At 43.0% G+C, this 23,841-nt stretch overlaps 1 protein-coding gene across 10 annotated transcripts in view; it reads left to right on the top strand.

Annotated features, from left to right (window-relative positions):
• The window catches only part of FHIP1A (FHF complex subunit HOOK interacting protein 1A), a 308,835-nt gene continuing 284,994 nt past the window's right edge, over positions 1-23,841 (top strand). For 5 of the 10 annotated variants that reach the window (XM_086346327.1, XM_086346321.1, XM_086346325.1 and 2 more), the window contains exon 1: positions 13-387. The gene's annotated coding sequence lies outside the window, so the exon portion shown is untranslated. Of the gene's footprint in view, positions 388-23,841 lie in introns of all 10 variants that reach the window. The other 5 variants (XM_086346322.1, XM_086346318.1, XM_086346317.1 and 2 more) reach the window with 4 other exon arrangements.

Raw genomic sequence — 23,841 nt, 5'->3', positions numbered from 1 at the left:
GGGCGCGCGCTCCCCCGGGCCGGCCTAGCAGGTTGGGCCCCTCCCCGGCCGAGCCCCGCCTGCGCTCCCGAGGGCGCGGGGTAGTGGGCGGGGGAGCCGGGGAGCGGCGCGACTCCGCCACCCGCTGACGCACCGTCGGCGAGTTGCGCTCGGACCTTCTCCCGCCTCGTCCTTTCCCGGGGAGCCGCTGTAGACTTGGAGCCGGGCGTGGGGGAGCTGAGCAGAGATCTGAGAGCCTCGGCCCGCCCGGGAGCGGAGCGGACTGTCCCGGACTCGGCGAGGAGCCCCGTCCCCCTTCCTCGCGGCGTGCGGCGCGGGCAGCGGCACAAACTTTCTGCACTGTCCCCCCACCGCGCCCTCGGGAGGAGGAGCCGCGGCCACTGACAGGTACGTGGCGCGCGGTTCTGAGACTTGCGCTTGAGGGGGTCTCTTGCTTTAGGGGTTGTGGGAAGCGGGAGGGAAGAAGCGCCTCTTCCTGAGCTCTCAGACCGGACGGGAGGCGCAGGAATTGGGAGCGGGCCCTTGGGAATAGCCCAGACAAGGTCTCTGTGTCGGGCCAGGCGCGGCGGGGAGGAGGTTGGCTCCCCGAGCCGCGGGACCGGGCGTTACTCTGTGACTGATCCCGAGGGAGAGAGAGCTAGCTTGTTTTGACGGAGAAGGATGACATTAGGGCTCTCCACCCTTTTCTTGGTCCCTGGGGCCGGAGAGCTGAGTCCTACGGGAGAAATAGGCAAAGGCAAAGAGGTCTGGGGCTCAGTTTTCCTCTCCAGACCTTGTCGCTTTTATACCAGAGGCGGAGGCGGTGCCACTCTGAAGTTTGCTGTACTTGCCAGGTGTGAAGACTTACTCGTTGGGTGGCTTTTGCTCAATTTCATCAAGTTCTCTAATGAAACTGCTTTCAAGTCGTAGTTATTATTGACGGTGATGATGATGGTGTGTGTGTGTGTGTGTGTGTGTGTGTGTGTGTGTGTCCTGCTCCGACCTTAACAAAGGTCCTTTGTTATAATTCCACTTCTCGGGAGTGGAACTGCTGTCCTATTTCAAGAGCCCAGCCAGAGCCAGGTGTGATGGCAGGGGTAGCCTTGTTTCCTGGGGACTTTGGGAATCAAATGGGCAGGTCTAATGAATTAGCCCAGTTCTGTCCCACCCACTTGGATCCATCCATTCTTAATAGAGCCCGGTTTTGTTAATCCCAGACTCCTAATTTATCCTGCTCTGTTGTGAATGGATGGATCCAACTGGGTGCACAGGGAACTCTTCCCAATATTCTGTAATAACTAAAATGGGAAAAGAATCTGAAAAAAGAATGGATATATGAATGTGTATAACTGAATCACTTTGCTGTACACTTGAAACTAAGACAACATTGTAAATCAACTATATTCCAGTATAAAATAAAAATTAAACAAAAAATAGACCCAGCTTCCACCATTCAGCAGGTGCTGCAACCTTCGCCATCCAAGGTGAGGAATATTCCCAGTGGAAGAGAGGAGATCAAAACAGAGGAGAGAGAGTCCTGAGGAGGAGGAGCGAACAGTGCACACCACTTGTTGCTTCCCTGTAGACTGGGCCTGCTGCCTGCCTTCCCTGGAAGGGGCCTGCTATCAGATTCATCTCATTAGAAGTCAGCTGCTCTCTGCTAATAGCCACAGCAGCCCTGATGAAATTATGTAGGTCATTGAAAAATAATTCCTGCTTAATCACCTTTATCCTGTTGATTAGTGAGAGAAAAGATTTCCTCTCCTTAATGTACCATGTCTGGTTGGCAGGGTCACCTGCCTGACCTCAAATTCACTTGGACACCTGGCCCCGGACAGGATGTTTTCCCTGAAACTGCCCAAACGTAGCGTACCACAGCCCAAGTCCACATTTGGAGAACTTTAGTGGTCTTCGCTGGACAGAAATCGAACAGGAGATTCAATCTGTACATTTACGGCTTAATGTGGCATACTTGTTGGATTTAGATAACCTTTTCAGATAATTAAAAGCCGGTTTCTTTTAGTTCCAGTTAACCCCTCTCTGCCAGGTTCATAGAAATTGTTTCCATGTTTGTCTTGAAATAAAGTTTGGGGTTCCATTTGTCATTTGTCCTGTAGATTTAGGAATAGGATTTAACTGTGTGGGGCAGATGGAAAAGACAAGAGAAACTGCCTATCACTGAACTAGATTCAGAGAGAGATTTAGAGTGGTTTCACAATCTAGGCACAACTACCCAGCTAGCTTCCTACCTTCCCCTAAATAGAGACAGTACGGTTGTATCACTTTATATAAAAGAAAAGATATTTATTTGGCTGAGCTGGGTCTTAGTTCCAGCACGTGGGATCTTCAATCTTCATTATGGCATGCAAAATCTTTAGTTGTGGCATGTGGGATCTAGTTCTGTAACCAGGCATCCACCTGGGGCCCCTTGCTTTGGGAGTGTGGAGTCAGCCTCTGGACAACCAGGGGAGCCCAGGCTGTATCACTTTTAATGTAGGCCTTTGAAGACCAGAAATGAGAGGACTGTGTTGATAATACACTGCTGGACAGTTCTTCGTGATAACTTCTCGAAATTGGTTCAAAACACTTTCTCTGCAGAGTTCTTTTCTGCCAGAATAGGAAGTCAGTAGATTATGTCTGTAGGTCAGAAAGCAGATGTACAAATAATGTTGAAATATAGAGGTACATATTAGCAGAAGCCTGAGGTGTGACTTTGGAAATTATGTTCTTGTTTCACTTTTCGAAAGAGAATTTTATAAGAAAGCTCCCTCTCTCTGCAAATATAAAACAGAGCTGCTTTCTCTGATGCCTGCTTAGATGCCCGATGTTCTGTGCACATTTGTCTCATTGGGTGATACATAGGCCCTTGGAAGAGTCGGCCTCTCAGATTTTGACCGTGGAACATGATTTACTTCATCCTTACTTCTCACACTTCTGTGAAGCGTGAACACCTTTACTTCACTCTTACTCTTGATGACGTCTGCCTCTTAGTTTTTAGCCTACATAGGAGAACAGTGCTCAAGTGGCCAAGTAGCTTCAGGAACTTCATTTATAGGGATCTCTTAGTGAAGACAATAACAGAAAGTAACTTTTTTTGTGGGTCTTGAGATGGCTGACTTAACCAAAAAGGCAGCTCTTGCCATCGCTTCTTGGACATTTGGCTAAGATCAGATGTAGTATGGGGGCTTCCCTGGTGGCACAGTGTTAGAGAATCCACCTGCCAGTACAGGAAATGCAAGAGATGCAGATTCCATCCCTGGGTCGGGGAAGATCCCCTGCAGAAGGAAATGGCAGCCTACTCCAGTATTCTTGCCTGAAAAATCCCGTGGACAGAGGAGCCTGGCGGGCTACAGTCCCTGGGGTTGCAAAGAGTCGGAACATGACTGAGGGACCGAGCACACACCATATTTGTGCTTTGTGATTCAACCATTTTGAAGTTCGTGCTATTATGTTCAGATTATACAGGAGGAAAACAGATGAGATTCAGAGAAAATAAGAAACTTTTAGGTGCATATTTTGTTCCTGTATGTGTTGAACTCAGACCCAAGTGCAGTGTTTCTGATTTAGAGGCTAGGCTTTTAATTTTTTCTCTGCTACATTTTGTGCGGTGTTTGGATGCAAAATGGGGTCTTATTTCTCCTTAACCAAAATGCGTGCTCGTGGGGGACTACAGAAACACGTACTTACACGTGTGTGTACATGCATGTCATCTTTATATCCTTTGCATCTTAACAGTGTAGCTGCACCCCACGAGGTGGGGTAGGTAAATAAATACCCTCCTAGTTGCCATAAGGAACTTTGACTAGGATCTACAGTTGAAAAAATCAGAAAATAAAATTTAAGTGTGGGGTTTACAAATATGGAATTAATTACTAGAAGAAACATCTAAAAGAGTTGAAAGGGCTTCTTTTGGAGAGTGGAACTCAAGGGTGAGGAGGAGCCAGGCAGGACTCTGCTGTTTTTGGCCAAGTACCTTATAACCTTATACCTTATATTTTATGCTGTGTACATGTGTATTGCTTTTTTAGGTCTTCTTTGGCAAGGAAAGAGTAAAGGTTTGTTTTTCGAATTTTAGAGTCAAAAGGGACCGCAGAGATTATTTCCAGCCCTTTCCTCTTGTAGGTGAGGAAATTGAAATATAGTTGAATTGTTTCGCTAAGGTCTCCCAGGTTCACACCCTTCCCCAGGCAGGTGGAACTTTCCTCGGTGCTTGTGATTCCTTAGTTGCCTTTCCAGGCATTGCTCCCTTCTCCTTTCTGTCTACTTTTTACAGTGCTTGATTAGGTTGTTGGACTGTGGATTCAAAAATAGGTAATTATATGTAATTCCTCATATTTCTATCACAAAAATCCTTCAGAGTCTGCATAATCTGTACACTTTTGAGGTTAATTCTATAATAACTTTTAATTAGGATTAGAGACACTTTTGCAGTCTGCAGCTATTCAGAAATTAACGGTGTTACTCAGTTGAGTTTGATAAATACTGGAGTTTGGCTTAAACTTTTATCCCGAGAAGCTATTACTAATGGGAGATGATAAGAAGGTCTTTCTGATATCTATGTGGGTTGTTTAATTTTGAAATTCTGAGAATAAGGGAACAATGGTCTTCCAAGAGAGAGGCTGAGGCAGGTGATATAGCAGAACTATAATAGAAAAGTTTTTAACACTCCAAGATTTCTCTTTTCTTTATACATGAGATTTTCTACTTTCCCTCTAAAATTATATCACCAACTTAAAACTATTTTTTTCTGATTATACACACAATACATATTATTCAACATTCAAACACTACAGAAATGTGTAATGTTGAAAATGAAAAGTGCACTGTGATGTTGTATTCTAGAGAAAGTTCCCCCAAATTTTCCTAAATTAAAATATATTTATAATTGTGATTTTAATAACAAGTGGGGGTAAAATAGCACAACTTTCAACTTAATTTTTAACTTAATATGCATTGAAAATGTTTCCATAGCCATACATACAGATCATACTGTGTAGTATTGCATCACAGGTAATTTAAACAATTTCCTATTGTTGGAAATGTGGGGGGTTTCCCATTTTCCCATAGTAGGAATAATACTTTGGAGAACATCCTTGAAAGTATATCTTTGTACACTTGGGTAGGAGAGGTTTGTGAAAGAGTCAGAGGGATGAAAAGTTAAATATCTCTAATTTATACTTCCTCCAGTAGTGTCTCTACATTTTAAACTATATTAGTGGCTTTTTTATTTTTGAATGTATTGGACCAAAGATAGAAATTATTAATATATGAGCAGACTCTGAAACAAAAGGTCATAGTAACAAAAGGCGCTGAGCTTTTAGGTGAGGCTCACCTCATTTCAGATTTTTTTGGTTTTAATGTTTTCCCCAAGATAATATAGTAATTGATAACAGCTCTAAAAATACTCTGCAGTTGTTGGATGAGCTGCTAATTACTTTTTATGGAGCATAGTTAAAAAAATTTTTTTTTAAGAAACATTATTCTAGGACATGCCATTAAGGAGTTCAGGGAATCCACTAGGCTTTGCAGAATGCAGAGTGAGTGTGTATTATTAGGTCCTCTTCTTGTACGAAAATTTACCTCTGTTGAAATATTGGTCATGGGTCAATTTTACGATCTTTAGACCTGCAGAAAGTCCCAAGAACTAATTTTACTCATCTATGTGTGGAGAAGGCAATGGCACCCCACTCCAGTACTCTTGCCTGGAAAATCCCATGGACTGAGGAGCCTGGTGGGCTGCAGTCCATGGGGTCGCTAAGAGTCGGACAGGACTGAGCGACTTCACTTTCACTTTTCACTTTCATGCACTGGAGAAGGAAATGGCGACCCACTCCAGTGTTCTTGCCTGGAGAATCCCAGGGACAGGGGAGCCTGGTGGGCTGCCGTCTATGGGGTCGCACAGAGTCGGACACGACTGAAGTGACTTAGCAGCGGCAGCAGCAGCAGCAGCATGTGTGGCAAATGTGAAATATAATACTTTGGCTAAATTTCATGACCTAGGCTCATTGAAGCAGGAACATTTCAGGAATTCCTGTGGCAGAGTTTGTATTGGTCATCTTAGAGAGCTGATTAATATTTTCATGGAGTCCAAGCTTTGTTCATAACCATTCAGTTAGAGGATTATGTTTCATTCCTTAGGATGAATACCTTCTGTTTTGTTTGTCTTCATGGAACTTGTACTTGGAGTTCATTCATGATTTTCTTTGTAACATATTAGAATGAGCATAAAAACATCTTAACAAATATAAATGTACACACATGCACACTTATATATATATATATATATACACATACCCCATGTGTGTATATACACACACACGTGTGTTATACATGTGTGTATTTATGCATAAGTAATATAAGCTATACTTTAAAAATATCATCAGTAGGTCATTTAGCATAAATATTTGGTGCACCCTTAAAATTAAGATGATGTCTGCCCATATTTATTTTATTAGGAAAAATGCTTCTTGATGTCTTTTATATGAAAAATTTCTTAATAAATTAAGAATTTTTTAGGATACAGGTGAAACTTCATTGTATATAGTTCTTACATTTTGGGGTTTTTTTGTGGGAAGATGAAACATTTCTTGTGTATTAGTCTTGGTTATTGCCTGTTCTCTAACACTGTTACTTTTTTAATAAGTTGAATATTTAAAATCCCTCCTGTTTGTGATATATTTCAGAATGTTTACACTTTGCTTATTTTAAGCAAGATGCAATAATGTTTATGAAAAAAGTGGCAACAGGACTTTCACTGGCCTTGATTTGCTTCAGGAAATACTAGACAATGTGCTGTTTACTCGAGTTGTATTAAAAACTTAATGGTTAATGCTAATTTCTTATCAGCTTGATGAGGTTTGTCCGTCAGTTTCCTCCTTGTACTTCTCCACTGGGCTCATGTTGAGGACTTTGTGTGTCTGATTTGGAAAGTGGACCCTGCATTCGCTCTTGATGAATCAGCTTGTAAGCTGTGGTTTGGTTGTTTGGGGGCTGGTTGTGTTGCTCCTCCCTTTTTTCCTCCTAAAGTCATCCTACCTCTTGATCATGTTTTAGGATTAGTGTGCCACCTAGGAATGGTCATTCCTCCACAGTGAATCACAAAACAAGTCGCTCTTGCGGGACTTTCTGACTCAAGCCTGACTGATTGAACCTGCTGTCCTTCGGGCTTCTGTGGAGGTGGGGCGGGCACTCCTGGAGCAAACTCGCAACTTGGCTCCCTCCCCTACACAGGTGATCCCTAAATCTGCATCCTCATTGCTGACCTTTGAAATCCTAGGCTTGCTTCTCCAGTTCCTGCTGCATAGGTCTTTATTTGGATCCTGACATCCTATTAAACTCTAGGATGACAAGAGTAACTCCTCTTGGTCACCTAGCTGAGTACCTTATTGTGAACAGAATCCTATTTGTGTGTGTTGTTCACGGTCTGCGTCTTATCATCACGTGGGCAATTATAATGTGTTTTACCTTGTTTTCATTTCCAGTTTTTCTTTCTATAATCCATTTGTATGCCATGATTGGTCTGATTCTTTACAGTACAGCTTTGCTTATGTCACTGATCGTGGTCCTTGTTGCCTACTGAGTAATAAGTCAGTTCAGTGTATAATGGCTAAATTTAGGTGCCAAATTTAATTGATTGGGTGACAGGTTGTCCAGGGATTTGATTAAGTGTTGTTTTGGGTGTGTCTGGGAGGGTGTTTCTGGATGAGCTTGACTTTGGAATTGGTAGACTGAGTAGAGCTGATGGCCTTTCTATTGTGGATGGGCCTCATTCAGTCCACTGAAGACCTGAATTGAACAGAAAGGCCGAGGAAGGGAGAATTCGCGCTCTCTGCCTGACAGGTTTTGAGCCAGGACATCCATCTTCTGTGCCTTTGGCCTTAAGCTTGGACTTGAACTGTATTATCAGCTGTTCCTCTCTGGCTTGCCAACTGCAGGTCTTGGGACTTCTCAGCCTTTGTAATTGCATGAGCCAATTCCTTATAATAAACCTTTCTGTCTGCTTATATATATATATATATGCATATGCATCCTTTATTTATTTTTAAAATTTTTGGTGGTGTATAGTTGCTTTACAATGTTGTGTCACTTTCTGCTGCACAGCAAAGCGAATCTGCTATATGTATGCATACATCCCTTCCTTTTTGGGTTTCTTTCCCATTTAGGTCACCACAGAGCACTGACTAGAGTTCCCTGTGCTGTCCAGCAGCTTCCCATTAGTTACATACTTTATACATGGGAGTGTAAATATGTCACTCCCAGCGTCCCAGTTCATCCCACCCCCACCCCTTTCTCCCACTGGTGTCCGTGTTTGTTCTCTCCGTCTGTCCGCCTCCCTTACCTGTATGTCTTCGGTTGGTCTGTTTCCCTGGCGATCCCTAACACTCAGGGCGTCTGTGGTGTGCCCCATGCAGGCCCTCTCTCAGGCTGCCGTGCCGATCTGTTCTCCATTCCTGAGCACACCTACCTATTCCTTTCCCACTCTCTCTGCTGGGACTGGTCCTTCCTCTTTCCTATCTCGGTGATGTGAATTCTTCAAATCCAGTTCCAAGCCTGTGTCCTCCATTAAGCCTTTCTTGGCTATCTTTTCCTGTAGCAGTTTCCTGGTATCTGAGCCTCTGTACTGAAATATTAGGAATTTAGTCATTAGACATTAGCTTTCTAGTGTGAAAAAATCTTTAATACAATTGTTCTTGTTCCCAGTTATATTATAAACTCCATGAGGACGCGGATCAAGCTCTATACTGCAAATCCTCCACTGTTCTTGGTTTTGCTTCACGTAGTAGGTGGTCAGTGTTTACTGATTTTCTTTTAAAGCACTAAGCTCTACTGAGGAAGGAGAGGCAAGTGTGGGGCATGTGTGCTCAGCCCCCCACCTTGTGCCCAGGGAAGAAATGTCTAGCTCATTGCCCACAGGACCCAGAACTCTTTATCAGAGCAGTGCTCCAGGGAGACTCTGCCAGTTGTTTGGAGTTGTTACTAGAAACAAAACTTATACATTTTCCTTGACCTAGAGCTAACTTTTCCTAAGAAAAAGTTGAGCCATATTTAAAGTTCGGTTTAAATATGAAGTACTGGTTTGCAACTATTCTTGCTCTCATCTGCTTTGCTCTTGTCTCTTGTAATTCCCTTTGCTCTGCCTGTGGTGAAGTCATTTTGTATCTTCCTCCATAATTACGTTACATAGCATGTTGGTATCAATAATTTTGAGCAAGGGTCAAGAAGACTAAATATGGAAAAAGAGCTCTGTGTTCCTAGGCAATTTGGGTTTGTCCAATTTTATGCACATTTCATTCAAGCTCTGTTTGATTTTCCTCATTTCTCCTGCAGTTTTTGAGGAACATCATTGCAAATCTGACCTCCTTATGCAGTTTGGTATGTCTTTTAGTCTCGGAGTATTTCAGATCCTCTGCACATTCCTTCTCCCTTCCCCTGCTGTCCTGCACTTATTTTCTAACATATTACAATTTACTTATTTATTTTGTGTATTGTTTATCAGTTAACCCCCAAATAAGAACGTAAAGCTCCACGAAGGGCAGGGATCTCTGCTGAATTAGTTTTGACTCTCTTTGGCTGTGTCCCAAGATGTAGACCAGTGCCTGCCATTCAGTAAAGTGTTTGTTGAATTGAATGGGAGTTTGCTGTCGTTTTTTTTTCAAAGATTAAAAAAAACTATTTATGTATTTGGCTGCACTGTTTCTTCACTGCAGCACACAGGATCTTCAGTCATGTCAGACAGAATCTAGTTCTGTGCCCAGGGATCAAACCCAGGCCTCCTGCGTTGGGAGTGCAGAGTCTTAGCCACTGGTGGCTTAGCCGGTTAGCCAGCCACCACGGAGGTCCTCGGGAGCTTGCTGTCTTGAAAATTCTTCACACCCTTGGTTGTCTGGGCTTTCTTTTAAATCCTGTTGGCCCCTCTTCCTTTTTCCCTTCTTGTTACTGAAGGTCCCTTCTATTCAGACCTGGGCTTCCCAGGTGGCACTTGTGGAAAAACACCTGCCTGCCCATGTAGGAGACATCAGAGACAAGGGTTCAATCCCTGGGTTGGGAATATCCCCCAGAGGAGGGCATGACAGCCCACTCCAGTGTTCTTAGCTGGAAAATTCCATGGACAGAGGAGCCTGGCAGGCCACAGTCCATAGGGTCACCAAGAGTCGAGCATGACTGAAGCGACTTAGCACCTCCAGACCGAGTCAGGCTCCAAACCACATACCCACCTGTCCCGCAGGTTGCTGCCTTCCTTGCAGCCGCATCTATAGCAGGACTGATTTAGAGTCTCCTGGCTGTTTGTGGCTTGAAGAGCACTGTCACACATACAGTCTCATCTGAAGTCGTTTTGTGTCTGTGGTGGTGCTGAGTGCTTTAGGGCTCGTCTTTCACCAGAGCATGCAGGTTAGCAAAGTCCCGTGGCATCAAGGGGTACGCCATTCTCCAGTGTGTACTGGGCACACTCTCCCCTTGGCTCTGCTCTTGCCAGCTTATAACTAAGGAGCGTGCCTCTTTGATAGCAGCTCTGGCCTTCTTAGGAACAATCACTGTCTTCCTCAGAAGAGTGTATGTATGGTATAAGCCCCCAAGTAGAGTGGAAAAAGTGAGGAAGGGAAAAGAAAAAGAGACAGACAACACCAGCACGTGTATGGGACACTTCTCACTGGAAAGTCCTTGGGTAGATGCTGAAAACAGTTGTTGCCTCGAAGTTAGTTTAATAGAGTAGTTCCAGCAGCAATTGGACACAGAAGCATGGAATCGAAAATCTTGGCCTGAAGGATGCAGATCGTGTAGAGATGGGAACTGGTGATTTTTGAGTTCTCTGTCAGTAAATTGCTGTTCCTGTCCTCTTGGCCTGTCGTCACTGAGCTAAGAAGATGGAGCCATTTTCTTCCTAAAGGGCTTCTGTTCTTGCCTCCAAGCCATGGGAGTGCTCAATAACTATTAGTGGCTAATGATGACACAGGAATGTTCCTCTGAGCAATTGCAGAGCTGAAGGCGTGTCTCACAGCGACAGGCTCTCACAAATCTCCTTTTGCTGTTTTGAAATATCACCGCCAGGGGAGTTGTATACATCTTGTTCAGGCAGAGGGGTCTTAAATATTCATCCTTTTACCTCTTCCTTAAGAGGAATGCCAGCATTTCATCTTCAGGCTGCCAGTAGTAATTTTGGAGAAATTGTATTATGACTTTTTCAAGGTACTTATTTTCATATAGCTCATTTATTTATGCATCCATATATTAAGTATGCTTGATGACGAAGGGCATGTACTTTGAGGTCAGTGGAGAGTCAGGGGTTAAATGGAGGTCTTTGGTGAATTATACTCTCTGGTAAGGTAATTAGCAAGTATTTATTGTTGTGGGAGGCAACGTGGGCATGGTGGAGAGAAGGTGCAGTTTGGACACAAATCTGGCTCAGACCTCTGCTTTGCTATTTAATAATTGTGTCTGAACCTGTTACTTTCCTGGGATGAACCTTAGCTTCTTTATGTTTTTATGCTCAGTCATATCTGACTCCACAGCCCCATGGACTGTAGCCACCAGGCTCCTCTGTTCTTGGGATTCTCTAGGCAAGAATACTGCAGTGGGTTGCCATTCATCCTTCAGGGGATCTTCTGACCCAGGGATTAAACCTACATCTCCTGTGTCTCCTGTATTGGCAGGTGGATTCTTTACCACTTGGGCCATCGGGGAAGCCCAAGTTTATAATGCACCCCCCACCGCAGGAATTTTCCTTGAGGGTTAAATAAGATAACACATCTGAAATGCTTACCATGGAAGTAATAATCAGTACATGGTAATTGTTATTTATGTACTAAATCTCTGTTGGCAGTCTTCTAGGGATTGTTAGTGGGATTCTTTCAAAAGTTATGAGTTAATATGTCTACAAGGCCACAAAAAATGTTGACAGACATGTATTTGACACACAAAAAATTAGGACAGCTTGTGATTAAGTGTTATTTGTACAGAAAGTAAGCATGCTGCTGCTGCTGCTAAGTCACTTCAGCTGTGTCTGACTCTGTGTGACCCCATAGACGGCAGCCCACCAGGCTCCACCGTCCCTGGGATTCTCCAGGCAAGAATACTGGAGTGGGTTGCCATTTCCTTCTCCGATGCATGAAAGTGAAAAGTGAAAGTGAAGTCGCTCAGTCGTGCCCGACTCTTAGCGACCCCATGGACTGGAGCCCACCAGGCTCCTCTGTCCATGGGATTTTCCAGGCAAGAGCACTGGAGTGGGGTGCATTGCCTTCTCTGAAAGTAAGCATAAGAAATCAGAAATGTAGAGGTCACTGTGGTGGGGATTTTATTGGGATTCCTTTGGTTGTAAGTTATTAGAAATTTCAACTATATGGAAAGGGAATTTATTGACTCACATGGTCAAAGGTATGAGAGAAGTGAAGGAGGTATTGGAAGCCAAAGCTGGAAACTCCTATACCACTGAGAGTCTCAGTGTCTTTTCCCTACTTCTTCCTACTTCTCTCTGGTTCAGTTTTCTCCATGTGGCTGAGGGCATGGCTGCCCGAAAGCCAAGGATCACCCAGAAAGAGGGCCTGAGCTTTTAATCTACATCTCAGAATCCCAGGGCTGCCTCTGATTGACCTCCCTTGGATGGTACCCTCTTCCCTGTGGCCGGCGGCATACGTTATTTGGTAATTGGCAGCCCCGTCTAGAAACACATCGTTTGGGTGGAGAAAAGGAGCAGTCTCCTGAAAGAAGGATCGTGCCATTCTCAGAAGAAGGGTGGGTGCTGGATGCAAGAGTAGGAGCTGTGTTTACTGCCGAGGGCAAAGAGGACAGCTTGAGCTGGTTGCAGGGAGAGCGTCAGGTGTGCAGAGCACCGACCAAAGGCACCAAGTCCAGAATGAGAAGATGGGTTATTATCAGTGAAACAGGATCTGGTAGCCTCAGGTTGACTGGTTCGAAGGGGTTGGTTGAAGAGTTTGGACTGGTCTGATTGGGCGTAAATCCTGAGAATCGACATCAAATTGACATAGTTATGTTGGGTCCTGCCTTTTGTTCTTTAAAAATAGGTTTCATATTGTAGATGGAGTATTTGAACTGGTAACTTGAGGACTTAAGTGGAGTGTACTTGAGAAGTTACCCTCATTGAGTCAGACCAGGGTAGTCTTAATAGTCAAGAGGCAGATATCTGTCTAATACTACCTTAAAAAGGTGTTATCAAGCACTTACCTTACTTTTCCTGTTTTTTAAAAAACCAGTGCTGTCTTTCAGAGGAACCAACAAGTGTTTTGCACAAAAGCCTGATTTTTAGAATTCCAACTCATAAGTGCAGAAGGAATGACATGAAGAAAATATTATCATTTTATTACCTGTAATGAAATAACAGGAGAAGGCAGTGGCAACCCACTCCAGTACTCTTGCCTGGAAAATCCCAAGGATGGAGGAGCCTGGTAGGCTGCAGTCCATGGGGTCGCGAAGAGTCGGACATGACTGAGCGACTTCACTTTCACTTTTCACTTTCATGCATTGGAGAAGGAAATGGCAACCCACTCCAGTGTTCTTGCCTGGAAAATCCCAGGGACAGGGGAGCCTGGTGGGCTGCCATCTCTGGGGTCGCACAGAGTCAGACACGACTGAAGCGACTTAGCAGCAGCAGCAGCAGCAGCAATGAAATAACAACCTAGGGAATGATTGTCAGTGACTCCTGAAACTTAGGTCAAAGGGCAATTGGGAACTTTATAATTGATAACATCAGACAGAGAATCCCTGTACCCACTGATCAGTGTTAACGTTACAAAAAGAGAAAAAAGTAAATACGTGCCCCCTAATTGGATAAAATAGGAAATATATAGAACCATTTGACATTACTTATCAAAAACCTGAATATGATTCTAATTAAGACTTTGTTTCTAACTGCTAGTTTATAAGAAGCACAGGAAAAAGGGGACCATGTTTAAAAATATCATGGAGATGTGATCAGCCAAATCCAGAATGTAGATATATCTGCAGAACAAGTTATTTTGTTTGTTCAGTAAATAAATGGCAAGAAAAACAAAAGAAGGAAGAACTATTATTTTTTTCCCCAAAGTCAGTGTCAGATAAGTGTTTTCATTTATTATATTTGAAAAAGTTGCCTGAGACTTAAGAGACATAAGTATTTTTGTATCTTGATTTGGCTAAATCACCACAAAGTTATAAATTATAAATATGAAATTAAGGCAATTTGGGAAATTTAAACTCTGGATTTAGACACATTAAAGGACTTTAACAAAGGGAATGATCATGGTATTATTTTAAAAAAGAGTATTTCTTAAATATCCATAATAAAAAATTTTCAGTTTGTATAATATTGTGTTAGTTTCCTATAACTATGGTAACATTACCACTGACTGGGTGGATCAAACAACAGAAGTTATTCTCTCATAGTTCTGGAGACTCGAAGTCTAAAGTCAAGGAGTAGGCAAGGCCATGGTCCCTGTGCGATGCTAGGGGAGAATTCTTTCTTCTTCGCTGGAAGCTGTCCTTGGTCTGTGACTGCATCTCTCTGTCCCACCTCGCTTGGCTTTCTCCTCTTGGGATGTCTGTGTCTTGTCTCCTCTCCCTCTTTCCTATAAGGATACATGGGATTGCATTTAGGACTTACTTGGATAATCCAAGATGAATTCCTCCTTAAGACTGAAAGTTAGAGCTATATTTTTTCCCCTATATAAACTAATATTCAGAGCATCTGGGGATTGGGAAGTGACATATCTTTGTGGGCCATTTTTTTCTTGTCTCAGATATGATGTATGATTTGGGCCATGCCTTGAGGCGTGTGAGATCTGAGCTTCCTGACCAGGGATTGAACCTGGGCCCCCTGCAGTGGAGGCACAGAGTCTTAACCACTGGACTACCATGGGAGTCCTGAAATTTGCTTTAAACAATCCAGCAGAGGCAAGAAGTGGGAATGGCAGGCTGTGAATAGCTATACATTGTTAATTGCTGACCTGAGTGATGGTAGCTCATCATACATAAAAACAAACAGAACAGGTAAATCAAAATGCCTTAGTGTCAGTTCGTATCAAGCCCTGATAAAGAAAAACTTCATTTTTTTTCTGTTCATAAAACTTAGATATTAGGGAATTCCCTGATGGACCAGTGGTTCAGACTCTGTATGTTCACTGCTGAGGGCCTGGGTTCGATCCCTGGTTGGAGAGCTGAGATCCACAAGCTGCAATGTGGGGCCAAAAAAAAAAAAAAATTACATGTGAGATGTCTAATATCCTCGTTAATCCTTCAAGTTTTCACTACCCTTTTGGATGTACTTGTTTGCACTTCTTAAGAAAAGTAAGGGGTGAGTGAATATCCCTTCACTTGGAATACAGAAATTGTAAGACCTGAGTCTTAGATAAAAACCCACTTTACTCTTCCTCACTAAAATACTGGTGAGTGCATGAAGCAACAGTCAGCTTGGGAAACTCATGGGCCATGTGACTTATCATGACACCTTTGTCAAGCAGGTAAAATCACGAAAGGGTCAACCTTTTTACTGGAGGGCTCGCCTTTCAACTGTGTTTTAAGGTGATCATAAAATGTCCAGGTGAGCAGCAAACTTGGCATATCGAGTACGCTGGCAGAGCTCAATAGTAATAAATATTTTTCTGTGAATTACTTTTTTAGTTTTGTAAGTCTTGAGATTTTAATTCTTAATTCTAATCTACTTTGTTTTTCCTGAAAAGTAAAAGATAATGAGATTTTTCATGATTTCTCTTCTTTACCTCTGCTGGAAAGATTTCAAGGCATACATTTAAAAACAACCACAAAGAGCTGTTGTTGCATATCAGAAGTTATATTTCTGTGTGTCCAATTTAGCTTAAGTGTGTTATAAAGTATAGAGACTGTCAAGACTGTGTTTTAAGTGATTCAGGTTACTTCACATATACTTTAGTTGCTTAATGATTTTTTTTAAGGAAAACAGAAATTCATATGCAGAGTCTGCAATCAAATAATGCCTGGGTTGTGACTTAAGTCACCAAAAGCAGTATTTTTAAATGTCAGTTTATCAACATGCTGTAGTTTTATATTCTTTCTTCAGTGATTTTTATATTGAATCTGTTTCTTTCCAAGTTGAAAACTGTATTTTCAAGGAGTGGTGTAGAATCTAGTTGCAAAATCTCAAAGTTAGACTGTCTTTTTTTTTTTTTAGCTCATGGCATTAGACTTTAGCTGGTACATTTGTTGTTGATGCATGAGACTACTAAAACCCAGATCCCCCTGTATGTTTGTTCTGAGTATGGCCCAGATTGGCCTGTGTGCATCAAACACAAGAACAAGCGGCAAATTCAGTACAAAACTGGACTTTTTGTGTATTCATGGAGTTTATAAGGGTGACTGCATTTTGAACTTTATACCATCTTATGGGGGCTTCCCAGGTGGCTCAGTGGTAATGAATCTGCTTGCAATGCAGAAGTCTCAGGAGATACAGGTTTGATCCCTGTGTTGGGAAGATCTCCTTGAGAAGGAAATGGCAACCCACTCCAGTATTCTTGCCTAGAAATTTCCATGGACAGAGGAGCCTGGCAGGCTACAGTCCATGGAGTTGCAAAGAGTCAGACATGACTGAGCATGCACCACCACACAGAAAAACCCGAGTGCACTTTTGGCTGACCCAATACATTGCTATGACATGGTAACTAACCCAGGCCTACTGGAAAGCTGCATTTCTTTGGAGGGTATGGATTAGAAGTAGCATATCATAGTAAGATAGATATAAAAATGATTTTTCCATGTGGGTGAAATCATTCAGTTTAGTTCAGTTCAGTTGCTCAGTCGTGTCTGACTGTTTGTGACCCCATGGACTGCAGCACACCAGACTTCCCTGTCCATCAGGGAATTACCAGGGAACCAGTGAAATCATTGGTGAAAGAATAGATTTAAATCACTGCAAGCCTCTTGGGCATTCTGGTTGCTTACTAAATGGTTTATTATAAAACTCGATGGTGATTATTAAATCTCTCAGCCATTCCCTCCTTTCAGAGTTATAAAATCACCTGATTTATGTACCCTGTAATAAAAGAGAAATGATGTAGGGAAATCATTGAGATAATGGTTTACATTTCACTTGATATAGTATCATGAGAATCTGTTCTGCATTTTTTAGTGTGTTTTTGTGCAAGAAAAATATTTACTCAGTAATAAGGTATGGGTTTTTTATTACCCGGGTGCAACTCAGTTTTTCAGGAACATGCATTTTTACATAAAATGAAATACTTCTTAAGTCTTGTTTTTCTCTTTGTTATTTTTTCTTCTTTATATAAAAGATAAAATATGTGGGACCTGATTGAAAAAGAACTCTGACATTTGCATTGTGTGTTTTGGTTTGCAACTGATTAGCAAATAAGGAGGAGAAGGCAATGGCACCCCACTCCAGTACTCTTGCCTGGAAAATCCTATGGGCGGAGGAGCCTGGTAGGCTGCAGTCCATGGGGTCGCTAAGAGTTGGACACGACTGAAGCGACTTAGCAGCAGCAAATAAGGAATTCTTAGGCAAAACAAAAGTATTATCTTTGAGTAAATAACAAATACAGAATACCATCCTAACTTTTACTGCTTTTACATCCAGTGCCTCTCAAATCCACCCCTTTCTCTTGTCTGTGTTATCTCCACCCTCTCTTGTAGATTATTACAGTATCTTCTTAACTGGTCTTCCAGCTTCTCTTCTGTCCACTCTCCAGTTGGTTCTTTACTCCAGCCTTGGTGATATTAAATAATGTTGATTTTATGGTGTCTCTTTCCCATCCTCCTTCCCATTTGAAAGTCCAGTTGAGGCCTCTCGTCACTCTTAAGGTAAGTGAAGATCCTTACTGTGTGCCAGGCTCTGTGGAGTCCAGCTGACTACCTTGCCAGCCTCATCCTGGACCATTCTCTCACTAGTATTGAGACACTTCTCGACGCTAGTATTCACACTAGTATTCATGCAAAACTAGTATTCCCACTAGTATTCACTCAGTGATAGTGTTCTCACTTGTATTCACTCAATACAGGCAATGGCACCCCACTCCAGTACTCTTGCCTGGAAAATCCCATGGACGGAGGAGCCTGGTGGGCTGCAGTCCATGGGGTTACAAAGAGTCACACAAGACTGAGTGACTTCATTTTCACTTTTCACTTTCATGCATTAGAGAAGGAAATGGCAACCCACTCCAGTGTTCTTGCCTGGAGTATCCCAGGGATGGGGGAGCCTGGTGGGCTGCTGTCTATGAGGTCGCACAGAGTTGGACACGACTGAAGCGACTTAGCAGCAGCAGCAGCAGCAGCAGCAGCAGTAGTATTCTCACTAGAATTCCCTCGGTGCTAGTATTCCCACTAGTATTCCCTCGGTGCTAGTATTCCCACTAGTATCCCCTCAGTGCTAGTATTCCCACTAGTATCCCCTCGGTGCTAGTATTCTCACTAGAATTCCCTCGGTGCTAGTATTCCCACTAGCATTCCCTCGGTGCTAGTATTCTCATTAGTTTTAAAGTAGTGCTTTAGCACTGCAGTCTTTCTTTCATTTCTTAATGTGCCCATAGTCTTAAAAAAACAAAACCAAACCACAGAGCCTTTGCACATGCTATTCATGCTACTTAAAACATCATTCTCCTCTACTCCACCCAGTCTCCATACCTTTCCCTTCATAGTCTCTTTGTTTAGTTAGTTAACTGCTGATTATCTTCAGTTCAGATGACATCTCTGGACCTCCATGGTGGTGCAGTGGATAAGAATCTGCCTGCCAGTGCAGGGGACACAGGTTCGATCCCTGGTCTGGAAAGTTCCCACATGCCATGGTGGAGCTAAGCCTGTGTGGCACAACTCCTGAATCCTGAACTCCTGGAGCCTGTGCTCTGCAAGAAGAGAAGTCACAGAGATGAGAAGCCTGAGCACCACAGCTGGAGAGTAGCCCCCTGCTGCTGCAACTAGAAAAGGTCTATACACAGCGACATAAAGAACTGGCGCCAACAGCCAAAACAAAAACTGCGTCTTCTTAGAAAGCCTCTTTACACCAGCTGGTTCTCACTGTTACAGGCTTGTTAAAATAACAAGGCGGCCAATGGAGCCGCTCCTGCCCAGGTGCTCCATCTGCAAACTGACACTTAGATGATTCCAGTGTCCCTTGCTCCTTGGAAGAAAAGCTATGACAAACCTAAACAGTGTATTAAAAAGCAGAGACATCACTTTGCCAACAAAGGTCCGTGTAGTCAATGCTATGGTTTTCTCAGTAGTCATGTACAGATGTGAGAGTTAAACCAGAAAGAAGGCTTGAGTGCTGAAGAATTGATGCTTTCTAATTGTGGTGCTGGAGAAGACTCTTGACAGCAAGAAGATCAAACCAGTCAATCCTAAAGGAAATCAATCCTGAATGTTCATTGGAAGGGCTGATGCTAAAGCTGATGCTCCAGTACATTGGCCAGCTGATGTGAAAAGTCAACTCACTGGAAAAGACCCTGATGCTGGGAAAGATTGAGGGTGGGAAGAGGAGGGGCCAACAGAGGATGAGATGGTTGGATGGCATCATTGACTCAGTGAACATGAGTTTGAGCCAACGCTAGGAGATAGTGAAGGACAAAGAGGCCTGGCGTGCTGCAGTCCAGGGGTCACAAAGGGTTGCACATGACTAGCGACTGAACAACAACAACAAAGTGTCCCTGAAACTGCTCTGCTTGACCAGGAGCCCAGGGAGCATGACCAGTGCATCAGTCCACAAGCGCCAGGTCAGCTCTGAGACTTCCTGCTGCAGACGAGGGTGACTGCATGGCCCTGCGTGTCACTGATGTTTCCTGTTTTTCCCTTCCTTGTTCTTCATTCTCTATCCTGTGAAAGCTTCCAGTCTTCTGCCCCATTTTACAGTTTCCACAAGGAGACTGTCCACTTCATGAAGTGTTAAATAAAGTTTGTTTGTATCATCTCACTGTCTTCTTTAGTAATTTTTAATAGGTTTTTGCATCACCCTGTGTCTTTTTTTTTTCCTTCCATTGGATTGACTTAATGGTTATAATTTGTGTGCTTCTGTAAATCATCTTCATGAGGCAGGTAGAGAGGCCTGCTCACCATTATCTTCCTAGGACTTAGCACAGTACTTGGCAGATACTTAGGAGCACTGTAAATATTTGTTGAATGAATGAATAATGTGAAAAAATGGAATCAGAGATAGCTGTTACCTAATTAAGTAAACGTACAATCCCAATACTAAAGACATCCTAAAAAGCAAAACATGCTCTTCAAAGAAGTCATCTAGGGAGGTTGCCTGCTTATCCCATAGCTGCTGCTCTTACAAGGGGAATTTGGAATAGTTTTAAAGAATTATCTTTGGAAGTAGTTTTCAAGCCACATAAAAAAAAGCACTTGTTCTTTTGATTAAAAATAATATCCAGCTTAGTGGTTCCCTTCATTTTTTAAATGTATTTCCAGCTCACAGATCTCAACTTCCACTTTCAAAGACCCAGATTTGTCACAGTTGAAGTTTTCAAAAAGGTGTTATATACATAAAGGCAGCCTTAAAAGACTTGCTAAGACATCTTGAGCATTGGTGGGCATTTTTGTGATGAGCATGTAGTCTTTGAAGGGACTAATATTCCTGTAGACGTGTGGACTTTGGTGTTCTTGTTAACTTTAATGAAGTTGCTCTTGATGCTGTGCGGATGTCTCACTTTTGCTTCTGGCGGTGAGGAAGGGGGATACATTTTACTCTCAAGTCGTTCACTTCATCCTGGTGCCTCCCATCCTCCATGGGCAAAACACGTCTTGCAATTTTTTTGTTTTATACCAGCAAGTATTATAATAGGGAACTGAATTAACTATTATCAAGTGTTTTAAATTCCTTAGATGTTGAGTTCTTTGTTTCGGAATAGTCCCTGTTAGTGTGAAACATATCAGAACTGCAACCACGTTCTTCCACTGAAAAGTATCAGGGGTTCTTGCCAACTCCTGCTATTCAAGATTATTCAATATTTTTGTTAATTTATCTTTTTAGCCCCTATGCGTGCATGTGTGCTTAGTTGCTTCGGTCGTGTCTGACTCTTTGTGACCCCATGGACTGTAGCTTGCCAGGCTCCTCTATAGGATTTTCCAAGCAAGAATACTGGAGTTGGTTGCCATGCCCTCCTCCAGGGGAATCTTCCTGATGCAGGGATCAAACCTACATGTCCCGTATTGCAGGCAGATTCTTTACCTCTGAGCCACTGGGGAAGACCTTAGCCACTATCACTTAGCGATTTTCAGGAGACTTAAGTTCAATGCTTAGGTCAGGAAGATCCCCCAGAGGAGGAAATGACAACCCACTGCAGTATTCTTGCCTGGGAAATCCCATGGACAGAGGAGCCTGGCAGTCCACAGGGTTGCAAAACAGTCGGGCACGATAGAGCGACTGAGCACACATGCACTCATTGCCCCTTTGCTTCCTGATTTTGGAAGGAAGTAGCTTTGTGCACTTTCTCTCTAACACTTTAAATCAGTGTGGATTTTTAAGTGGGAGTAACTGAGTTAAAATAACATGTCTGTGATTTGAATCTCTGGGATGGCTTTTGGAGATACTGAACTGATAACTGCAGCTATTAAAGATTATCTTAAAGCAGGACATTTATCATAGCTCCATTCGGGTCACCATGAGCGCTGTGTTTTTTAACTGTTCACTTTTGAGAAAATGCTGTCAACTCAGTGCAGTATAGGTGCTCTCAGAAGAGTGACCTGCTCTGCGAGCTCACAGGGTGGCAAGCCTTAGCTACACAGCTGGGAACATAAGTTCTATTGACCTTTTATTCTCAAGTGTTCTTGTTTTCCCCTGAGCACCAGAGATTTGGCTTTCATTTGCATTTTGTTGGGTTTACTACTTGCCAGTAAGGGCTTCCATTTTCATATTGCTTCTGTGCTGGCAGCATTTATTTATGCAAATATAGTTTTATGCCTCCAGTACAAATATTTTCTTTGCCTGGCAATAGTATCAAGGTTTGTTAGAGAATACTCTTTTGAATTTGGTCTTTTAAAGGGTGGTTCTATGTTAACTGTCTTCTGTGGCAGTTCATTGCTTTTTATTAAATGAGGATCTTAGAGACCATTTAATGGTCGTACAGAAGACTCACTGTGTTCTCTGCCTGTCTGTGTGAATCTCAGTGAATCCCATCTTGACTGAGTCATAACCTCATACCTGATCAGTGACATTCATCTGTATGATTGCTGACTAACCACTCCCCACCTCCCAACAGAACTGCCCCCCAGAGGGATTTGAGTGCATTTTGATTGAGATGCACTAACATTAACATTAAGCTCTTTATTATTATTTTTAAAACTAAATCATCCCACCTTAAGCTGGGGTCATGGTACTGTGTACTGTGTTTAATGGGTACAGTTCTTGTTCTCATCACTTATCTGATTGCTGTGCTGTTTCCTGTGTGGGAAAGAGAATTGCCCTTCAGGTGAGGTAGTGCCATTCTGGGACATTATGATGCCATGGCTCTAGGAAGTCTTAGGAATGATGGCACTCATGTGCTCAAGTCACCTGTGCTCGCAGGATGAGTGCTGAAGGACTGTAAGGGTATGAAAAATTGATGGAGAATTAATACCTTGTAAAGAAAATCCCCTAGGGCCTCCCCAGTGGCTCAGAGGTAAAGAATTCACCTGCCAATGCAGGAGACATGGGTTTTATCCGTGGGTCGGGAAGATGCCCTGGAAGAGGAAATGGCAATCCACTCTAGTATTCTTGCCTGGAGAATTTCATGGACAGAGGAGCCTTCTGGGCTACAGTCTGTGCGGTCACAAAGAGTCGGACACGACTGAGCAATTGAGCACCTACACACGAACAAAGCCTGTACTGTTTTAAATAATGACCCACTCAAGCTCAGTGAATATATATTAAGATTTTCTAACATGAGTTAGAACCATTTAAGACTGACAAAGAAGGGGTAATAGAGGACTCAGGACAGGCTGTTCATTTAGCTATGAAGTGAGTAGACTGCTTTGCATGAGAGGTCCTCCTGGCCTTTTAAGGAGGAAGCTGAAGTGAAGAGAGGTTCAACAGCGTGCTCAGAGTCACAGAAGTGAACAGAAACAGAGCCAGGACCCCAACCCAGACCATTCTGACAGACTGCTGGTGATCTTCCCTCTGCAGTGCTGTCTTTCCCCTGGCATCCTGTGTCATAAGAAATAAAATGAGTTGTATTTTATTTACTTATTTTTTGGTTGTACTGCACTGCACAGCATGTGGAATCTTCATTCTCTGACCAGGGTTCGAACCTGTGCCCCCTGCATTGGAAGCACAGAGACTTAACCACTGGATCACCAGGGACGTCCCCGGATTCTCCTATATTGACAAGAGGAAACAAATTCAGATTTAGAACATACAAGCTCAAGTAATGTATTAATTTATTAAATCATTTGTTCAGAAATCTACCAAGGAGTTCATATGTGTGAAGTACCATGTGTGTTAGTTGCTCAGGTTGTGTCCGACTGTTCGGGACCCCATGGACTATAGCCCTCCAGGCTCCTCTGTCCATGGAATTCTCCAGGCAAGAATACTAGCGTGTGTATCCATTCCCTTCTCCAGGGGATCTTCCTGACCCAGGGATCAAACCCAGATCTTCTGCATTACAGATGGATTCTTTACCATCTGAGCCAATGGGTTTCCTATAAAGCACCATGCTAGGAGCCAGAGTAGGATATCAAGATCACCAAACTGTCAGAGCTTGTAAAATATGTTTAATAATAACTTTTATATACAAGACAGAATTCATTCAACAGTCTTTGGGAGAGGGTCACTGTGGTGTTCTAGGACTGGCCTAGACACTTGGGATCATTCAGCTGTTTATCAATTCATGCTTAGCCTTGGATCACCTAGTCTGTGCCCGACACTGTTGTAGATGCTGGGAAGAAAGATGAGATTAACGCAAGCGAACTGTGTTCTCACTT

Source organism: Bos grunniens, chromosome 17 (assembly GCF_055505025.1).
Source record: "Bos grunniens cultivar Pamir isolate PY7600 chromosome 17, Bosgru_T2T1.0, whole genome shotgun sequence".
Lineage (NCBI taxonomy): Eukaryota > Metazoa > Chordata > Mammalia > Artiodactyla > Bovidae > Bos > Bos grunniens.
The sequence above is the reverse complement of the archived record's forward strand: the minus strand, read 5'-3'. Positions and strand labels throughout refer to the sequence as shown.